The 22,436-nt window shown below is 40.1% G+C and overlaps 1 long non-coding RNA gene across 1 annotated transcript; it reads right to left on the bottom strand.

Moving 5' to 3' along the window:
• Positions 1-322: 322 nt before the first annotated feature.
• Positions 323-7,178, bottom strand: LOC118481103. Its single transcript, XR_004864396.1, has 4 exons — positions 7,122-7,178; positions 4,291-4,377; positions 903-959; positions 323-352 (listed from the first exon to the last, which is right to left on the bottom strand). It is a non-coding gene; the product is annotated as an uncharacterized LOC118481103 (long non-coding RNA).
• Between the last annotated feature and the right edge of the window lie 15,258 nt (positions 7,179-22,436).

The raw sequence follows: 22,436 nt of genomic DNA, 5'->3' as shown, positions 1-22,436 counted from the left end.
AACTTTTAAAATATACGAATCTTTCACAACCCAAAAAGGTAAATTACTTACTAGAGTAATTTAATAGACATCAAAAATAACAACTTGAATACATAATTAAAATTTTTACAAAAATTGGGCATGACCGTCCGTAAAACGAGTATGCCCCTGTTTTTAACCACATTCAAAACAATATCATTCTACATGCTACTACTAAAAACTAAAACATCAAGTACTTAAAGCGTTTTACCAAAACAATTTGTACAAAAAGTATTTTGACCCAAAATAGCATAAGCTAGCGGAAGCGCTTGGTAAGACATGTTTTGATCGTGTGCTCGCTCCATTCGCCGAGTCGCCTAAGTTGAGGATTTACCTACATTCAATGACAAACTTCAAAAGTTAGTCGTAATTCTCATTTAACTCAATGTAACAACATATTAGCTTCATTCGTTCATATGATTTCATTATTCGTACGCATTCGATTTACCCAATTAAATGGTAATGGCATATACCCTCGTAATGAGGTTCAAGCTTATCGCATACGACCCGATAACATCGGGTTAATTGTCTTTCAACATAAATCTTTCTTTTCCATCCGTATAACGGATTAAACTTCAAGCATTTTTCATAGCATTCATGACCACCGTTCAAAACGGGTAGTAGCTTATTCTTACTCGACTTGTTCAACTAGAACTTGTCGACTTGCATAGCTGTCATACCCTTTGTTAGCATAACCAAATCCGCAAGGGATTTGCTATTTCGCATCCACTACAACATGACTTCTAAAACCTTTTTCGAGATAAACTCTTACATCTAACCAATCTTTATCCATAAAGAAATTGCACGAATTGTATTATCAAATAATAACATTCAATATCATCGTAAATCTACTAGTAGAGTAAATAAAGTTCAAAGGAACTTACCGCGATCTTGAGATACTTATGCCTTCGAGTGACTTGCGCCTTCTTCCTTCTTCGTGCCTATATGTCATAATCCCATACTTTAGCTTTCAAAAACATTACTTTCACAAATCCTTATAGTTCATTATGGTGTCACATCACATACGCCATTAATCATAAAGAAAGTTACATCGACTTAACAAAGTATTCATGTAAAAACCATAACTAAACTCACTTAAGCATTTCATCGAACACATTGCGTCGTACCATCTACAAGGCATAGTGTACAAGTATATTATGCATAATCTTACTAGTTCATATCAAAATCATGAAATTCAACTAATTTTCACAAACCTTCATCCTAAATCAGATCCTTAGAATAATCTACAACATTAACTTCATATATCATAACCATACTCAATTTACAACATTTAGCATCATCATCTTCATAACATTACTACTACAAGTGGGTTTTTACCAAAATCTTTCAAATAACCTAAAAATCAGCATGATTCTTATCCTAGAAGGTAACCCTAACTCAGATTTCTCACCATTTAGGCATAAAATTTCGAGATTGGGTTGAACCCTCATTCTACAATCATGATTTCAAAAATTAAACTTACCACTTCAATAATCGAGCTTAGATGATCGAAATTTTGAAGCATGCAATCGATTATCTTTGAAATCCTTTGTCAATTTTTGAATTAGCAAGAACAAGGGTTCCTCCTTGTTCCCCTGTGTTGTTCGATCCCCACGTACACACCAGGAGTGTGTTTAAGGGTTTTTATTTCTTTTAGTCCCTTCTTGTGATATTTCTACATGTGCCCCTTCTAGTTTGTTTGTTATTTTAATTTGGCCTTTCTCATTATCCTACTAGTATTTGTAACATTTACATTTACTAGGTTAGACCTTAATAGATTTAGTTGTATGTCTAAAGGTCATTTTTGGGGTGTTACAAGTCTAACCCTTAAAGGAGGTTTCGTCCCGAAACCTTTCTCATTCCAACTAGACCACTTTTACTCTTACTTTTTCATCTATTCATTCACGATGCTTAATACAACATAGATGCATTCGGGATCTTGGCAAGAGTTTCATTCATGCATAAAAGGTATTTGTACGCATCAGTCCCTCCGTTCTTAAATCAAGTAAATTACTTTCATAATCACATATAAGTCAGAATCTGATCCAAAACTCTTATTAGTGTTGTTTTCACTTTATAATGCTAGTTCCTAGCATACATCATCACTTGCAGTTCGTTCATTGAAATTTATTCAAATGTATACTATTGGTCATACAAGCTTATGCTTACTACTTGTTTCTATCTCTCTAAATGAGCGTAACTATTCATTATATTTATTAATGTATATAAATCGATTATTTCATTCCGCACACTAATCATGCACGATATAATTCATTATTGTAATCATGAGCAAACCCCATTATCTATTACTAACGTTCTTCTACTTACTTTATTGTTCATATGAGGGCTTAACATAACATTATACGTATACTATAAACATTTAATGATTTAGTTGGTACTAATACAAAGTTACCCACTTCCTAATTACCTTTTCATACTTAATACGAGTATAAGCATCATTCTACGGTTACTACCCTCACTTGAACTAATTCAATTTGAGTTTAGCCTCAAATTTTATCCCTTCGCACACCTTATTTATTAGTTCCTTGCATGAATAACTTATGATAACAACTAGGTATGTTGTGTACCGAGCACCCTATGAGCGTTAACCAATTAGCTCAAACTTTCATTTAAGGCCTTTAGATTCCCTCTTAATGACACCCATACTTTCTCACGCTGATCGTTACAGGTCGATTATGATACCATGCCATAATTATTCTACCATTCTTTTTGTTCACACTTGCCAGATAAATCTACGGATTCTTAATCATTAATCAAGAATTAAACCATTTTACTAACCTCACCTTTAATGCATAAGTTAGTTATCCGTGTGCCGGATCGATCCGATTCTTTATATGTACCAGAATTGGTCTCATCCATTCATGAAATATGCTCCCACTCATGGGAATCTTTCTACTAGCTTCATTACTATCATCTCACTAAAGAATCCCATCATATTTGTCTAATATAAACAGTTAGCACCTAAACCCTTCATAATTGCGTCCTACGGGGCGTTAGTTCGGCCCATTGCCTCTTTCAAAATTTTCTTACGTACATGCTAAAACATATCATACATTTCATTTCTTACATACAATCCTTTCTTTTTATTGGTTATTTCCTCCAACTTTTGTAGTTTGACCTTTCAAGGTCAGACTAACACCACCTCACCTATTGTGGTTGTATCGAGGTGCACGTTCGTATCTTATACTTGCATAATTGCAAGGACTTCATTTATTTCGTTTGACTTTTCGGAAGTCTAACTGTAAATGGATTCTTACATATGGGTATCAGTTATCATTTATTTCATCTAGTCGAGCCCTAAGCTCCTATTAAAAATATAATCTTTTTATACGTACCTGGCGCGGGTCAAAACCCTTGACTCGTTATTTATACTTTGCAACGGTTAATTCTTTCCAAACTGCGACAAAGCATGGCCAAACATTATGCTCACCTATAACTAATAAACTTAACAAACCGAACATTAAATACCGGGTTCAAATGGCAATCGCCATTTGACCCGTATAACTTATTTGAGTTTTTGGTACTTAGTTTTTATTCTCACTTGCTTAATCCGTCTTCACTTACGAATTTGAACTTTTAATTTATTACTTTTCATTCTTATCTTTCTCTCTTATATTGACCCGATCCCTTAAGAAACGTTAGACCCCCTTTTTACTTGCTTGTCTGGACATACGTGAGATTATTCTCGTGTTTTTCTCGAGCTTCGGTCAATACATGACCATCCCTTAATATACCATTTCTATTTGTTCGTTCACCGTATTTAGTGTTAATTCACCTACGTTCTCTAACGTGTCTCTACTAATGAGCATCCTACATTACACATTGTATTTCCTACGTAATACTTCTAGCATTTGTAAGTAATTGTTATTTACTATCTTCTACAATATAACCTTATAAGGTCAACCACCACCCAGTACTTTTTGTATATAAGTATTGCAGTACATGTTGTACTTACTTTCAATTAGAACATCTTTACAAAATGTCTTTAGATAACATCCCAACTAATATTCTTTCCATACCTTTCATCAACATTGCCAAGCTTTCATTCCCGCCTTAGGACTTCTCAACTAAAATTTATGACCGCTTTACCCTTATAATGAGGTCTTATCGATATAACATTATGCTAACAATTTCAACAAAACATACCATAACATTTCTAATTTATTTACACATTTCACTTTGATTTCGAATATTGCAAACATGTATATACCTTCATGTAGATAAATTCGAAGTGATTGCAAAATCACTTACCTTTAGTGTTCACGTTCATGCTTGCCTCATTGCTTCCTCTTACCCCGTTTGCCATCCATACTTGAATCAACTGACGAGATTTCCATCCTTACATATTATTACATTCGTAACATTGTTAGCTTATGTGAGCATACATACAACTATTCATTTTCTTTCTATTCATACGTTATTGACTTTCGTTAGTCAAATTTCGTATAAACGAGACATTTATTAATAGTTATCTCATTTCAAATCCATACAACTAATCTATCATCAAGCATAACACGTAAATCACTTAATACATAATACATTAACTCTTTACTTTAGCATTTGTGTCTAATGACCATTTCATGATATCCCTATTATGTTGACTTTTAGATAGTCAACTGTCTTGCTTACACACTTCAAGCTTTTGAACATGTAATCATCTAAATATGATAGACCGTAATATTAATATTCTTCGTATTTCATATATACAATTTACGCAATCCTCGAAGCAATACACATATATGCATTCACTTTCACGTACTTTCACGTGCTAATGCTTCATGATTCTACAAATAGTAAATATCATTCAAATTAACTATATAACATAATTCCAACGTATCCTTTACTAGTAAGCTAGTATGATTCGCATTTAGCACATATTCGCCTCTTAATCGTAACAAGGCAAATAATTAAATACACATAAGCATCACACCATTCAAGTACAAGGTACAAGCCTCTAATGCATAATTCTGATCAAAGCATACATTCATCTGAATTTTCATACCAATTCCATCTAACTCACATTCTTTAATTTACTTCCACCACTATTCTCACCATTTTTATATTCATTTATTAACAATTCCGGTCCCTTCACATATCTAAGTACTTTAGTCTATATTTACTTCCTTCATTATTCATTATCATACATTTCCAACTCCACTTTATACATTCGTCATTCATTTCATGCCATCCTATACGTTACATTCAACTTTTATAAATTTTACTTTATCGTCGACGATCTTCATAACTTGACAAGAACATAAAACGGGTATTTCTGAGAAGTATGGGAACTTAAATCATAATTCACAAGCTTCTATACATCATAGTTCATTAGCCCATAATTACTTCATTCGCATTCTTAAATTTTAAACTTTTACTCCCCTTTTTAAACTTTCATCGTTCACTTAGTATCATTCGACACATTACTTTCAACTTTTACATTTAATACGGATTATAAGCTTTCAACATATCATTATTCATAGTCCATATTACTTATTCTCATTCTTATATTTCGAGCTTTACTTCATACGTTCGTCGTTTGTTTTATACCCCTTTGTACATTCCATTCAACGTTTAATGGTTTTATACCATTGCCATTATTTATTTATTTATTTCTTACATACTTAATTTACCTCATAATGACTCTACAAAACCGTGAATCAGGCTCCCGAGAAGTATCGTTAATTAAAATTTGGAAAATCTTAAAATTTTCGTGAGCTGAATTACACAAGTCGACGACGGGCTCCAGAAAGTGGCGTCGGCCACTTTAGTCCGTCGACAGGCAATTAGGGCGTCGGCATTAGGGGGGCGTCGGCGACGGCCTCTCCTCTGCTAGATCGCTGCTGAACTTTATTTTGGCTGTTCCGACTGTTTTCCGGGTCCGTTTTCAGCTACCCGGGTCCAGGGATTTCTCATTTTACCCATCTTAACACTTCTTAACATAATTAATCTTAAATCTTATACCGTAACGCACTACACATACTCATATTTAAGCGAATGTTTAAAATTCTTACCTCATTGGCGATCTCGGAGCGAGCACATTTGCACGAGCCATCGGTTTGAGTTCGAGCACTAAGACTCTTGCCCGAATCCCTCAAACCTTGGCTCTGATTCCAACTTGAAACACCCGCTTTTGCGTCTAGAAGAAATGACATCTAAAGACGCTAAAAAAAACATAAACTTTTAAAATATACGAATCTTTCACAATCCAAAAAGGTAAATTACTTACTAGAGTAATTTAATAGACATCAAAAATACCAACTTGAATACATAATTAAAATTTTTACAAAAATTGGGCATGACCCGTCCGTAAAACGAGTATGCCCCTGTTTTAACCACATTCAAAACAATATCATTCTACATGCTACTACTAAAACTAAAACATCAAGTACTTAAAGGCGTTTTACGAACAATTTGTACAAAAAGTATTTTGACCCAAAACATTAGCATAAGCTAGCGGAAGCGCTTGGTAAGACATATTTTGATCGTGTGCTCGCTCCATTTCGCCGAGTCGCCTAAGTTGAGGATTTACCTACATTCAATGACAAGACTTCAAAAGTTAGTCGTAATTCTCATTTAACTCAATGTAACAACATATTAGCTTCATTCGTTCATATGATTTCATTATTCTTACGCATTCGATTTACCCAATTAAATGGGTAATGGCATATACCCTCATAATGAGGTTCAAGCTTATCGCATACGACCCGATAACATCGGGTTAATTGCTTTCAACATAAATCTTTCTTTTCCATCCGTATAACGGATTAAACTTCAAGCATTTGTCATAGCATTCATGACCACCCGTTTAAAACGGGTAGTAGCTTATTCTTACTCGACTTGTTCAACTAGAACTTGTCGACTTGCATAGCTTATCATACCCTTTGTTAGCATAACCAAATCCGCAAGGGATTTGCTATTTCGCATCCACTACAACATGACTTCTAAAACCTTTTTCGAGATAAACTCTTACATCTAACCAATCTTTATCCATAAAGAAATTGCACGAATTGTATTATCAAATAATAACATTCAATATCATCGTAAATCTACTAGTAGAGTAAATAAAGTTCAAAGGAACTTACCGCGATCTTGAGATACTTATGCCTTCGAGTGACTTGCACCTTCTTCGTTCTTCGTGCTTATATGTCATAATCCCATACTTTAGCTTTCAAAAACATTACTTTCACAATCCTTATAGTTCATTATGGTGTCTACTACTCACATACGCCATTATCATAAAGAAGTTACATCGACTTAACAAGTATTCATGTAAAAACCATAACTAAACTCACTTAGGCATTTCATCGAACACATTGCGTGCGTACCATCTACAAGGCATAGTGTACAAGTATATTATGCATAATCTTACTAGTTCATATCAAAATCATGAAATTCAACTAATTTTCACATAACCTTCATCCTAAATCAGATCCTTATAATAATAATCTACAACATCTAACTTTATATATCATAACCATACTCAATTTAACACATTTAGCATCATCATCTTCATAACATTACTACTACAAGTGGGTTTTTACCAAAATCTTTCAAATAACCTAAAAATCAGCATGATTCTTATCCTAGAAGGTAACCCTAACTCAGATTTCTCACATTTAGGCATAAAATTTCGAGATTGGGTAGAACCCCTCATTCTACAAATCATGATTTCAGAAAATTAGACTTACCACTTCAATAATCGAGTTTAGATGATCGAAATTTTGAAGCATGTAATCGATTATCTTTGAAATCCTTTGTCAATTTGTTGAATTTAGCAAGAACAAGGGTTTCCTCCTTGTTCCCCTGTGTTGTTCAATCCCCACGTACACACCAGGAGTGTGTTTGGGGTTTTTATTTCTTTTAGTCCCTTCTTGTTGCTATTTTCTACATGTGCCCCTTCTAGTTTGTTTGTTATTTTAATTTTGGCCTTTCTCATTATCCTACTAGTATTTGTAACATTTACACTTACTAGGTTAGACCTTAATAGATTTAGCTTGTATGTCTAAAGGTCATTTTTGGGGTGTTACATTTTGGCTTCGGAACAAACTCTAACGCAGTGCTGGGAGAGGACAATCAAAATGTCCAAGTCCAGCATGTAGAAGAAATCAGTGAAATCGAAGTAACCAACATTGTGGGACCCCGCGCGAGTATCACTCGCATCACCCAGATGGTAACCTCAGGAAACAATGGTGCTGGACCTTCAAATCCAGCTCCACCTCAGAACATTTCGGCGCTATTAGGGCTACCTGAAGGCGAAACTCCAGCCTCTTGGTACGCCAAGCAAATCGCTACCATCAATGTTGCGTATCAATCATTGAGCGCACAGCAAGCAGTGTTACAAGCAGAACCCTCATTGGTCACACCTTTGGGTCAAAGTCAGGGGGCACGTCCGATAGCCACGCAACAAAATCTTCAAGGAAGAAATAAACGACCTACCCCCGCACGAAGGCCAAGCGTGCATGACACGCGTGACACGCGGGGAGAGACAGAAAGTTATTATGATTATCCGTCAAACATGCAGAGAGGTCCAGTTCAGAGCCGGCCCAGGGCGCACAACCTGAACAATGAATGGGACGATACAGACCCAAACGACCCAACGTGGCAAGATGATGAAGGGTCTTCGGTTTTCAACCGCTTACAGAGAAACCATGAATATTACAAACCAAGGCAGCACGTTGGGTACACTGAAGAGGCAGAGCGAGATTTCCGCCTTGCCTACCGACCAGCCAAAGCTGCAGAACACTCAAAGTTCATCCCAAAGATTGCTCTGGTGCCACTATCAAAGGAAAAATTGCCTCCCACAGTTGGAAAGTTTAATAGGTTGACTGATCCTAATGATCACGTCAGAGTATTCACAAGTGTTGGTTGCATGGGAGGATGGAATATGTCTATGTGGTGCCATCTGTTTATCCAAACCTTCACCAGGACTGCTCGCGCCTGGTTTGACAGCCTCCCTCCGGGAAAGATCAAGTCTTGGGGTTGATTTCAGGACCCAGTTTGTAAACCACTTCAGTCAGCAAAGACGTTACCAGCGCGACACAGCCGAAGTAACAGACATTTGGCGAAGAGAGAACGAAGGTCTAGAGGATTTCATCACTCGCTTTAACAAGGAGTGTTTAGAAATTGGTGGTGTAAGCGAACAGCTCGTGCACGCTCACTTTAAGAAAGCCATTCGCTGCGATAGCCTCATCAGGACTATCACAGGAAAAGATGGAATGCCCAAGGAGTGGGATAAACTCATGGAATCCACGAAGATAGTCGCGCAAACTAAAGAGTCATTGTCCGGTCACAAGAACTCTTACTCTGAAGACGGATATTCCAAAGGAAGCTCGCGCGATAACAACAGGCACAACAAAGGAAAGTTCCCTGGATGGAAAGCCAGCCATTCCAGCGGTTATGACGAGTGACCACAATACAGAGAAGATGTGCGAGACACCATTGATCGCATTGGTTACCGAAAGGTAGTGAGAAATGAGAATCGAGAAAAGCTCTGGACTCAGCTCATCAAAACACCTAAGGAGGTGCTTATGACGGAGAACCATGATTTCAAGACTCCAAGGCCAATGACAAACAAAAAGGGGCAGGACCCCAATCTATACTGTGACTTCCATAAAGATACAGGTCATCTGACTGATGACTGTATCAGCCTAAGACAAGAGATAGAGAAAGCATTAAAAAGTGGGAAGCTGCGTCATATGATAAAGAACGTGCGCAAAGAAACACGCCAGATTCAGCGCAATGACGATGGAAGAGACAAAAAGGTCAAACGCTTGGAAACTCATATGGTCAATGTATAGCGCGAGAGATTAAGGCAAGCGCCCGTATGAGCCATCTTGACAGAAGCAACAGGTCATTTTCCCAGTAGTACGCGGGGGGGCTCGCGCCACGCGCCCTGTTGTTATTACTGGTATTATTGGGCATTATGAAACGGAATACGTATTCATTGATCCGGGAGTTGCGTTCTGCTGCAACTACTCATGAGTGTCTGCGGTTTGCAGCATAAGACTCGCTTTAAAAGAGGAAATCTCGTTGATGTGGCTCTTGAAGGATCAGGAGTCAGGGTTGTTGATGTGCGGTCGCTCATCATACTTATCCTTTTCCCTAACGAGAAGCTGTTTGCGTACCCTCTGTGGTTGTGAACCGGACACGAGGGATTTGAAGCTTTAAGAACTTCAAGGTGATGCGGTTTTGTTGTTCCTGAGAAGCGGTTTTCGCAGTCCAAAGAACAACGCTGGTTCTGAGTATCTGACACACCTGTACGGGCTCGTGTGTGTCATCTCCGCATATTCCACGTGTGCTCGTGGGTTCATGCGGATATTGATTTATCCCCTTTACATAGTGTAAATATATTTTTTCTATTTTTTGAGGGGATGTAAAAAACGACATGCGGTCTAGGTTACGGTTTGGGAAACCATAAAAAAACGCATGCCGCGTACATGAGAGTTATCTTCATTTGTAGCATTTTTGCAAACGTTGTAGACCGCACGTGCGAGTTGGTGGTAGTTGGTGAGATTTGCCTGACATGTGCTGAAATGAAAGGACGTTTGCACTGCCCGAGACAATCGCTGCACTGTAGCAGGAGTGTAAAAGTCTCTTTTGTTAGGCGCGTGGGCGGCCACTCGCGCGTGGTAACCGTCAGCGGAACCGTCGTTGTACACGTGTCGCTGCATGATTTGTTCTTTTCTCCCACGACCTTTCGGTTTCTGTTCCGCATTTATTGCGATGACTATAAAAGGGGAAACCATTTGTGGTTTCCACTCACTTCTTCAAAATTTCAAAAAATTCCAGTGAGAGAAAGAGAAAACTCCTTCGTCTTCTCCGATCATTTGTTTGATTTTCCGGTGAGGTTCCTGAGTTTTTGAACTCATCTTCTACTTTCTGTCTTCTTCATTACAATGGCTGAACCATCAAATCCACATATTGCTGAGGGTGAAAACCCAGACCCTTCATCGCCGGTGGCAGCGGAAGAGTAAGAAGGTGGTGGTGCCCCCGGCGGAGGCTTACCGGTGCTGAAGTGGTCGAAAGGTCAGTTTGATACCCTGATGACTAGTATTCAGATGCCCCAAGAGTATGGGTTTATCTACCCACAGGAAGGTGACACCGGTGCCGATGCTCCGGCGGGATACGTCACCATGTGGGCTGACTTTTTTGGTGATGGCAACATCCGACTACCGTTAACAGTATTCGTTGCCGAAGTTTTGGAGTGGTACAAGATCCACATTTCCAAGCTGAGCCCGTTCGGGATGATTCGGGTTCGAAACTTTGAGTACACTTTTCATGCTCTTGGTATGGAACCTGCCGTCGAAGATTTCCGGCGGTTTTACCAGTTGACAGTGCACACTGGGTTCTTTTCTTTCGGCCAACGGTATGGGAGCCCTAAGTTGATGACCCCTCCCAAGGGTATCACGAAGTGGAAGACAAAATTCTTCTACATCAAAGCCTCCGCGGTCGTTGTCAAGATAACCCTTCGGAATATGACTGATACCATCCTAGCGGAGACCATTGATGTCCCCAGGGCTGATATGGTGGACTGGTTCCCAAGGCTGCGGACCATTGAGTTTAAGAAGATGGACAACTCGCAGTTGTGGGTGCTGCGGATGATGCTGACCAGGCCCGGTAGGAAAGCAAGGCCCGTTGTGCGGGAGAAAAGTGGTGGTAAGTACCTTTTCTTTTGTGCGGTTTTCTTACTTATGCATTACTGATTTGTTTGTACTTATCAGAGGATGCTGCCCTGTGGAGAATATTTGATCCAGACTTCAAGGGCAAGGTTGAGGTGCTTGCGTGTGCGGATGGTGAAGAAGGTTTTAACTTGACCATACGTGACAACTTCCGCATCCCTGATCGCGAGGCGATTAAGGCACCATTGCCGCAAGGCAAAGGTATAGTAGATAATTTATGTCCTTGTTTTTGTAAAGAACGTGGCCTTGCTGATCTGCTTGATTGAAACATAGGTGATCTTGGGGCCTTGGGAGACCTTGAGGCGAAGGGTGTTCCCAAAAGGCAGGTAGTGAAAGGGGTGCTGTTTCGCCAGAAAAAGCATGAGCCTACTGTTGTTCCTCCTTTGGTGTCACAGGGGGTAGGTATCTCTACAACTCATTTCCGCAGATACACTGATTACGTGGTAGTGTCTGACACCCTTGAGGGTTTGGGTGTTCCAGGTGGTGGTGCGGCTGCAGGTGGTTCCTCTGCGGGTTCCAAACCTGCTGGTGAGAAGAAGAAGAGGAAAGTAGAGGAGAAGGCTGCTGGTGCCGGTGAGCGGAAACGTCCGAGGTTGCAAACGGAACGGACAACTGCTGTCTCGCAGCCGAAGCCTGCGGTTGTGGCTGGTAAGTGAATCATAATTTTACAAGTGTTCGCTATCGTAAGCTTGTAACTTATAGTTGTTTTCGATTTGTTCGCAGAACCGCAAGATGGAGGCTTCTCCTTATTCGATGTTCCCATGATGTGCTAAATGTGGGTTAATTAAAACAACTAAAATTACCCTAATTCTAGACTCTCTAAGCTTTAAATTTATAAAACTAAGACTCGATCTAAACCCTAAACCACACAACCGGCAAGTGAACCGATCAATGTAGTAAAGCTAAAGCAAGTCCGAGTATCGAACCCACGAGACTCTACTGATTATGCTACGACTCTATCTAGACTAAGACTGACACGACATACTAAATTGTTTATTAATTTTGGGGGGGGGGGTTTCTAAAAATCCTAAATAAAATAATAAAAATAATGCTAGAAGACTAGACACGAACTTGAACGAAGGTTTTGACCAATGGTGATGAAGACTACCTAGGCTAGACGCAGGCTAAACTCAGGATGGATTCCTATTTGATAGTTTTGTGGTGTGGAACCGGGATCTTTAAATGCTAAACCTATTAAGACACCACTAAGCCCCTCAAACACTCTCAAGGCGATTCTTGTGGCACTACCTAGGATGTTATGCTCACCGGTTTTCTAGATTTTCCTTTCAGTCCTCTAGTTTCTTGAAAGTGCCTATGTAAGACGCTCTACCTTGCCGCGCGAACGTCTAAAGCAACTACGGGTTTTAATCTTGGTTTAATAGACAATGGAATGTTAAGGACTTATAACCAAACCGAGACCTATTAATACCCTCGAGCCTCACAGCGACGAGTTTAGCAGCACACTTGATTTTATCAAATTACCGAATATTGTTTCTAAGGTTACTTACGCGTTTTCACCCTAAAGGATTAGAGATTTATTATGTGATATAGACACTCACCAAAACCTAAAACCCTAGCCCGACTCTATTCCGTGATAAAGACCGTCACCAAGAATCGAACGAAGCAATAAACAATAATCAAACAATCACAAGCACACATACACACCAAGTTAAATTCCCATAGCGTTTACAATACAAGAAAGATCCACAACGACGACAAAAATCAAATAAAAATCCAAACTTTGTTATGCCATAGTCATTAGCCTAGGTAGTTTACGGTTTTTAGCCGGAAATCATAATCAAAAACGTAAATAAAATCATACTAAGTTCTGAATTCATCAAGTTACACATAAAAACGAACAAAGAACAAAAGATTAGGATAGTAAAACCCGTGGTCTTCACTCCCGAACGCTTCTAAAGTATACCCGATTGATTCCTTGCAATCCCAAAGCTTTCAAACCTTCAACAGCCTCTGATTTCTGCCTCAAGAACTCCAAAATTCGTCTCCAGTTCGTTCTATACGGCTGAGGATGATGATAACCTTATATAACTTTCAAAAACCCTACTAGCCGTTAGCTGTTGATTGGAGCGCACGTTTTAACAGTTAACGCGGCCCGCATGAGATATTCTGGTAAGTCTACGCGGCCCGCTTCACAAGCTCAAAACCGGAAACTCTTAATGATAACTCTCGCGGCCCGCTTGAAAGTATAGGATAAGTTGATGCGGGCCGCTTGGACTTAAACAATTCTAAATTTTCTTTTTAAGTTAATGCGGCCCGCCTGGAAGATCCTTATAAGCTTACGCGGCCCGCCTGGAAGCTCCAGAACTGCATTTTCGCTTCGTTTCAGCTCCCGACTCCTCGATTTCCGTTCCAGCCTTCCGCCTTTCCAGATTCTGACTCGTTTTCGCATCTTTTGGCTGTAAAGACCTGGAAACACAATTAAATCAAAAGTATGTACAATCTATCTAAAAACGACACTAAAAACGAATAACTAACGACTAAAACCGACGCGAATACCGATGTATTTTACAATACATCAAATATCCCCACACTTACTCTTTTTTCGTCCTCGAAAAAGAATTATGCAAACGGAATCATAGTCAAGATAGTCGTTCGGGCCAAAAGCTTATGTTCATTCATTAAAATCGAGACATGTGTTACTTGCGATTGCAAGTATTTCGATCCTCTTAAACCCAAACCCGGTTCCGAGCCCTTATCATGCAATTTAGGTTCAAATATGGGTCAATCCACCTAGGGTCTCACACTAGAAATCGCATACCCATCTAATCCCACCTCAAACTTATAGGACAAAAAGAACGATCATAGACCAATTCCCAACCGTTTTATATCAAAACCAAGAGAGTTTACAATCAGATTTTTTTTTCTTTTTCGTGAGTCTAGACGGTGCTTTCCAAAACAAGAGGCAATCCGGCTGTAGAGTCGCTATCCCCAACCACAGACTACTTAGTTTCGGTACTTTTTATTAATTTTTTTTCTTTTTATTGCTTCGCACGGTCGATTTCACACACCCTAGCGGTAATCCGACCGTAGAGTCGCTATCCCAACCCAGACTACATAGAAGTGGCTACTTTCATTTAGTTTCTAGCTCACTTTTTATTCTATTTTTTTTTCATGATCACAAACTCTAACGGTTTTAACTTATAACGGTGCCCCTTATGTTATTTTTGGCGGTTTCAACTTCCCCACTTTTCCTAGATGAGAACCCACTAGTAAACCGACGTTAGGTATATTAAGATCAAAGGAACTCATAACCGAACCAGGCCTACCCGCATATCCCAAACTAGACACAAGCACGATTAAATTATCTCATATTATTATTATTTGCACCCGAACAAAAACTCGACTTTTCTATCATTTTCCGTTTTTATTTTGCAAACTTCTATTTTCAAAGGACATTTTCAATTTTTTTTAATTTTTTTTGGATTTTTCAATTTTTCAATTTTTTTTTGATTTTTCGCTTTTTTCAAGACACTACTAACTAGACACACTAAATACAAGTTCCCATCCCCACACTTGAATATTGCATTGTCCCTAATGCAAGGATGGAAACATGACTCCTAAAACCTAAAAATAAATAAATAAGTAAATAAATATACAAGTGTACAAGTGGAACGACTTATTTGAATCCTATGTGAGACTGTCAGTATGCCAGTCGATACCACACACGCCCTCCAATCCAAAACGCGCTCAGCAAACTGTACTAACTCGGACACGCGAACGGAAGCGACACCAAAATCAACCTAACACTCAAATCATACCAAACCAAAATAATATATACCATCAAAGTATCAACAAACAACCAAGTATCAACCAACCCACAACCCTGCCAACCAGTGTATAATATCAGTACAGACCGAGATATGAGGATCACAAACAGCATAAAATAAAACAAAAGATATATAAGCTCCATAAGCACCGTTGCATATCCTCACGCTCCTCCTGCACCACCCTGCTGTCCCTCTGCAGGCTCCTCCTGCTGTGGCTGCCACGATGGTGGTGGTTGCATGTGGAAGTGATCATAAATAACCTGTAAACCCTCATGCATCTCCTGCCTCACCTGCTCCACTCTATCATACAAACCCTCTAATGTCAACGGCTCTGGCCGCGGCTGCCTAATAGGGCGCTCACGTGCCGGCAACTGATGCCTCTGCAGTGGCGCCCGAATACGCTGTGGGATCGCACCCTGCATCGCCTCTGCGGTGGCTGAACCTGGTGGAGGTGGCACCTGCTACCCCTCAGTCACGGCCTCCCATGTCGGTGGCATAGCCACTGTCACTATCCTCGCCAACTGTAGACTCTTCAGCTCCATCAATGATGGAGCTGGTCCTGTACGCATCAAATCAGGCGGAAAATCAGCAAACAAACCTAAATTGGCCGCTAACATCGTAATGTATGGCCCACCATATAACCTCGCGTTTTTACCTCCCTTCTTCGGCCTTGCTAAAGACCACGCCAAAATACTCGCCAGATTCGCTGGCCTCCTCTCAACCATACACATCAGACAGAACAGGCTATGCTTGTTCACCTTATCCCCCTCGTACCTACCAATCAATGTCGCCGCTAATATCTTGTGTACAAACCTATAAAGCGGATCTCGAATATCAGATGCTACCATATTGCCCGAATATGGTGTGGTAGCAATAGTCGCCCAAAACCTCTGCAAATCCCCCGCCATGTAACACCCTTAAATTTTTCACTTAATTTTAATAATAAAATATAGCGATTTTATCAAATATTACCTTTGCAACATAATATCCGTTAATGGAATCCAAAAGTACGTCAACCTTAGTCGACTAGTGTATAAGTTAAAACATACTAGAAGTAGTTTAGCAAGTAAATTACAATTCATACATAATACTACTAAAGACTTAAAACATTGCGGAAGCTTTCAAAATGTAGTGTTCGGTTCTTCATAAATCGCTCGACCGCCATCCGTAAGATTCATCATGTCACCTGTGGTCAAAACCGCTAAATACGTTAGTTTTGACATTAATAAATGTTATATAATCATGAGATCTAACTTCTGATTTCGAATAACAAATTCCAAGTTTTGCAGGTTCCACCGTAATTTACGGTGCCACCGTAAATTACAGTAGGTCCTGAAATTTTCTGGTCTGCCGTAAATCAGGGGCAAACCACCGTAAACAAATAATCTCTACCGTAAATTACGGTACCACCGTAATTTACGGTAGTCCCTGGGCATCAATATTTTGTTAAAATTGTTCTAAATGCTTAACCCCAATTTCCGGGTTTTAGCTTTTCTAGCATACATGTAAACTAAATTCTTGCATTTTTATATATACATATTGTCAATCAACCAATATCAAAGATCAACCCGCTATATTCCGAGACATTAACCATGCCTTAATTCGATTATTCGACCCGTTTGGCTCGTCTAAGGGATCCTCCCTTTTTAACGACTACCAACGAATTCTAACCAATTTATCCTATTATTCAATACAGCGTAATCACCGCGTTAATACCAACAACTCTCGTTCTAAAAATTCTACTATGCAATACACAATTATCAAAATCTATTTAATGTAACGGGTCAAGTTACATACCTTCAAAGTAGCCCTTTTTGACGTGGTTCGGCACTCGCTTGTCCACTTGACGCTCCTGCGCCCGTTCCTATTGAGTTCAATTACCATATGTTTAGAACTCTCTTTTCAAATCATCATTCGCATAATACACTAAATATCATGATTATGCGTTTAAACTCAGAATTTCAGTTTTAAGCCTTCATAGAGGCATTTCAACAAACACTTCTTGAGCAGAATTTTTACATAATTATTCATCACATCTTTAGTTTATCATTTAGCCATAATTTCACATAAATTCTTCATTTTACATGATTGTAAGCTCCTAATTTCTGGAATCACTTCAAAATTGCCAAATTACACTAGATAAATAATCTACTTCCTAGTGTTCATTCCAAATACACATAACCCACTAATCACCTACAATGGTGATCATAGTTTTTATCAAAATTCTTCATGATTTCAGCTTGTGTTTGTCTAGGATTTGTTCCTAGGCACTATGGTTGTTCCTAATTCATCATAACATATGCATGCAACCCTAATTTCAGATTATCCCAATTATTGGAGAAATTCAAGTTGAGAGATTTCACGAAATTTCACATACCTTGTAACCCCCTTGTGATGAGGATCACGATTCTCTGTTCGGATTTCGATTTGGGACAAAGATTAGCCTTCAATTGATCAATTTAGTGAGTTTAGGGTTTGAGAGGGAGTGGGTGTCGCCCCCTGTGGTTTTGATCGACCAGGCATCCCCTTTGTGGGGTGTTTGGTTTGTTTTATTTATTTTCTTTTTATTTGTTACAACTTAAACCCCTCTACTTTGAGTAGTATTCAATTTGATTGCTTTTAACTCTATTTTAAGTTATTTCTAGAGAATTAACTAACTAGGTTAAAATCCCCTAGTTAATAAACTCTTGTCTATTTATACTCTACAGTTTTTATATAAGGTTTTATATTTTTCGGGGTGTTACAAGTCCACCCCCCTTAAAAAGGGTTTCGTCCCCGAAACCGAAGTACGTACCAAATAATGTAGGGTAGAGGCGTCTCATCTCTTCTTCGAACTCCCATGTGGTGTCCGACCCTTTCCTGTGCTCCCATCTGACCTTAACTTGATTAATCACCTTGTTCCTCAATCTTTTCTCTTTACGATCTAAAATCGCAATTGGTTTTACTGCATAGTTGAGACTGTTATCCACCTCGATGTCGTCATAGTGGATATGAGCGGTTTCGTCGGCCAAACATTTTCGGAGGTGGGACACGTGGAACGTGCTATGAATCCCACTCAACTCTTCGGGTAATTCGAGACGATAAGCTACTTTGCCAACCCGTTCAACGATTTTGAATGGCCCAATGAATCTTGGGCTTAGTTTCCCCCTCTTTCTGAATCTAATAATGCCCTTCCATGGGGAGACTTTTAACATGACCATGTCACCAACCTGAAATTCAATCGGCCTATTCCTTTTATCTGCATATGCCTTTTGCCTATCTTGAGCCGCTTTTAAGTGTGCCCGAACTAACTCAATTTTCTTATTCGTAGCTTGGATCATATCAGTAGGTGCTATCCCTCTTGGACCCACTTCTCCCCAACATACCGGAGTTCGACATTTTCTGCCATATAGTAGTTCATACGGGGCCATCTTAATGCTCGCGTGATAGCTATTGTTATATGCGAATTCGACCAAGGGTAGATGGACATCCCAACTACCTCCGTAGTCAATGATGTAAGCCCGCAGCATATCTCCCAACGTTTGTATTGTTCTTTCACTCTGTCCATCCGTTTGAGGATGGTACGCAGTGCTGATGAGCAACTTGGTTCCCATTTGTTCTTGAAAATCCCGCCAGAAATTTGAAGTAAACCGGGTATCCCTGTCGGACACGATGGATACCGGCACCCCATGACGTGATATTATTTCGTTAGTGTAAATTTCTGACATCTTTTCTGACGTATAAGTCTCACGAATCGGAATGAAGTGAGCACTTTTCGTCAGTCTATCCACCACTACCAATATGGCATCGAAACCACGATTCGTCTTAGGCAACTTGGTTAATAGGTCCATTGTGATATGTTCCCATTTCCAAACCGGAATTTCTAACGGTTGGAGTTTGCCGTATGGTTTTTGATGTTCCGCCTTGACTTGTAAACATGTCAAGCATTTCTCTACGTGTCTTACTACATCCCTTTTCATTCCGGGCCACCAATAGTTTTGCTTTAAATCGTTGTACATCTTGGTCGCTCCCGGATGAATTGAATAACGGGATTTATGAGCTTCATTAAGTAGAAGCGCCTTCACTCCACAGGTATGTGGGACCCATATCCTTCCGGATCGAGTCTTCAACCCGTCATTCCTATCTGACAAATCCTTCAACTGACCTATAATTCTTTCCTTCTTCCAATTCTCTTCTTTCATTGCTTCTAATTGCGCCTCTCGAATACGTTCAAGTATACCCGAGGTCACCACGAGTTGCATCGATCTAACTCGTATTGGGGCATAGTCTGCTTTTCTGCTTAAAGCATCCGCCACCACATTAGCCTTTCCGGGGTGATAATGTATCTCACAATCATAGTCTTTTACCGTTTCCAGCCATCGCCTTTGTCTCATATTTAATTCCTTCTGATCGAAGAAATACTTTAGGCTTTTGTGGTCGGTAAAAATAGTGAACCTTACCCCGTACAGATAATGCCTCCATATTTTCAAGGCGAACACCACCGCCGCTAGCTCGAGGTCATGAGTAGGATATCTCTTTTCGTGAGTTTTCAGCTGCCTTGAGGCATAGGCTATAACCTTGCCTCGTTGCATCAGAACGCAACCAAGCCCCGAATGCGAGGCATCCGAGTAAACTATCATATCATCCGTTCCATCCGGTAATGACAATACCGGTGCTTGTGTCAATTTTTCCTTAAGCGTTTGAAACGCCTTTTCTTGGTCCTCACCCCAAATAAATTTCTCCTCCTTGCGGGTTAGTTTGGTCAGTGGCATGGCAATTTTGGAGAAATCTTGTATGAACCTCCGATAATAACCCGCAAGCCCCAAAAAGCTTCTGATTTCCGAAGGATTTCTCGGTGGATTCCATTTCGCCACAGCTTCTATTTTCGACGGGTCTACTAATACCCCGTTTGCGTTGATGACGTGCCCAAGAAATTGCACCTCTCGCAACCAGAAGGCGCATTTTGAAAATTTTGCATACAACTTTTCCCTTCTGAGCGTCTCCAAGACTTCGTACAAATGTCTTGCGTGTTCCGCTTCGTCCTTTGAGTATATTAAAATGTCGTCAATAAAAACTATTACTGACTTATCTAACATGGACTTGCAGACCCGGTTCATGAGGTCCATGAAGGCCGCGGGCGCATTTGTTAACCCAAAGGACATCACCAGGAATTCGTAATGTCCGTATCGTGTACGGAATGCCGTCTTCGGTATATCTTCCTCCTTGACTCTCAACTGGTGGTACCCGATCTAAGGTCGATTTTGGAGAACCATTTAGCACCTTGTAATTGATCGAATAAATCGTCAATCCTTGGAAGTGGATATCGATTTTTCACCGTGAGTTTGTTCAACTCGCGGTAATCGATGCACATACGCATACTCCCATCCTTTTTCTTAACGAACAACACCGGCGCGCCCCACGGTGACACACTCGGGCGAATAAAGCCTTTGTCGAGGAGATCTTGAATTTGAGACATTAACTCTTGCAATTCGGAGGGTGCGAGCCGATACGGTGCCTTGGCCACGGGTTTCGCGCCCGGAATCAATTCGATCCCGAACTCTATCTCCCGTTTCGGCGGTACTCCCGGTAGGTCTTCCGGGAACACATCGGCGTATTCGCGCACTACCGGCACGTCTTCAATCCTTAACGATCCTTTGTTTGGTTCATTCGCGTATATCATGAATGCTCTACATCCGTGCTTCATGAGCTTGTAAGCTTTTATCATCGAGCACATAACCGGTTTTCCTTCCTTCTCACCACGTATGATAATCGATTTTTCCACTTGGAGATTTTAGTTTTATCTCCTTGCGGAAACACATGACTTTCGCATTATGTCGGGATAGCCAATCCATTCCGACCACTACTTGGAACTCTCCCATGGACATAGGGATTAAATCTATCGGGTGTTTCCTCATCATCTATGCTTATCTTACAATCTCGACATATATCACATACAAGGAAACTTTTGTTGTCACCTATTTCTACCTCTAAAGGCATAGGTAATTTTGTTAGTACAAAGGAAGGATGTCGAATAAGTCCATGCGAAATGAAGGATTTATTCGCACCCGTATCAACAATACACGTGCTGGAATTGAGTTAATAGTGAATATACCTGAAACCACATCGGGTTCTGTTTTCGCTTCAGCTGCGGTAAGTTGGAAGGACCTAGCCTTTGCTTTGGGAGCTTCTGGTGGAGACTCCTTCGCATCTTTCTTTCCAACTAAGTCCGGGCATTCGGACTTTTTTGTGGCCGGGTTGATAGCAATGGTAGCAAACTGATACTTTTCCCGGGCATAGCGAGGTCGTGTGCCCCGTCTTGTTACATATGGGGCATGGCTTGTCTTTGAATCGACATTCCCCCTTGTGTCCCTTCCCGCAGACCTTACAATGTGGCGATCCACCTTTTACATCCACCTTCTTTCCCGATTCTCCCGTTCGGGATTTCTTTGTAGGGCTCGGATTTACATCGAGTGCCCTTCGCTCACCTCTTTCCACTTGTTTCTTTAGCTCAATTTCACGTTCCCGGGCAGTGTTGATAATCTCCGTAAGGGTCTCGTATTTTGACGGAGTCATAAATTCCCGGTATTCAGCACTCAACATGTTGTAATAGTAATATATCTTTTGTTCTTCAGTGGTGACTAACTCGTCACAAAATCTGAGCTTATCCATGAAAATGCCCGTGATCTTATCGATTGTTTCACCTTTTTGTCTCAGTTGAATGAATTCTTCTTTGATTCTGTTAATAACCGCCTTGGGACTGTGGTGTTTAAGGAATGGTACCTTAAACTCGTCCCAAGTCATAGCCTTCGCTGCTTCGGCTCCCATTTCCTTCTTCTTGTTATCCCACCAATCCTTGGCTTGATTTCTCAATTGACCCGTTCCGTAAGCAACAAAGTCACCTACGTCACAATGGGTTCGTTCAAACACTCCTTCAACATCGCTTATCCATCTT

The sequence above is a fragment of the Helianthus annuus genome, chromosome 8 (genome assembly GCF_002127325.2).
Source record: "Helianthus annuus cultivar XRQ/B chromosome 8, HanXRQr2.0-SUNRISE, whole genome shotgun sequence".
In the NCBI taxonomy this organism is placed as follows: Eukaryota; Viridiplantae; Streptophyta; class Magnoliopsida; order Asterales; family Asteraceae; genus Helianthus; species Helianthus annuus.
This window is presented reverse-complemented; position numbering and strand designations above follow the sequence as displayed.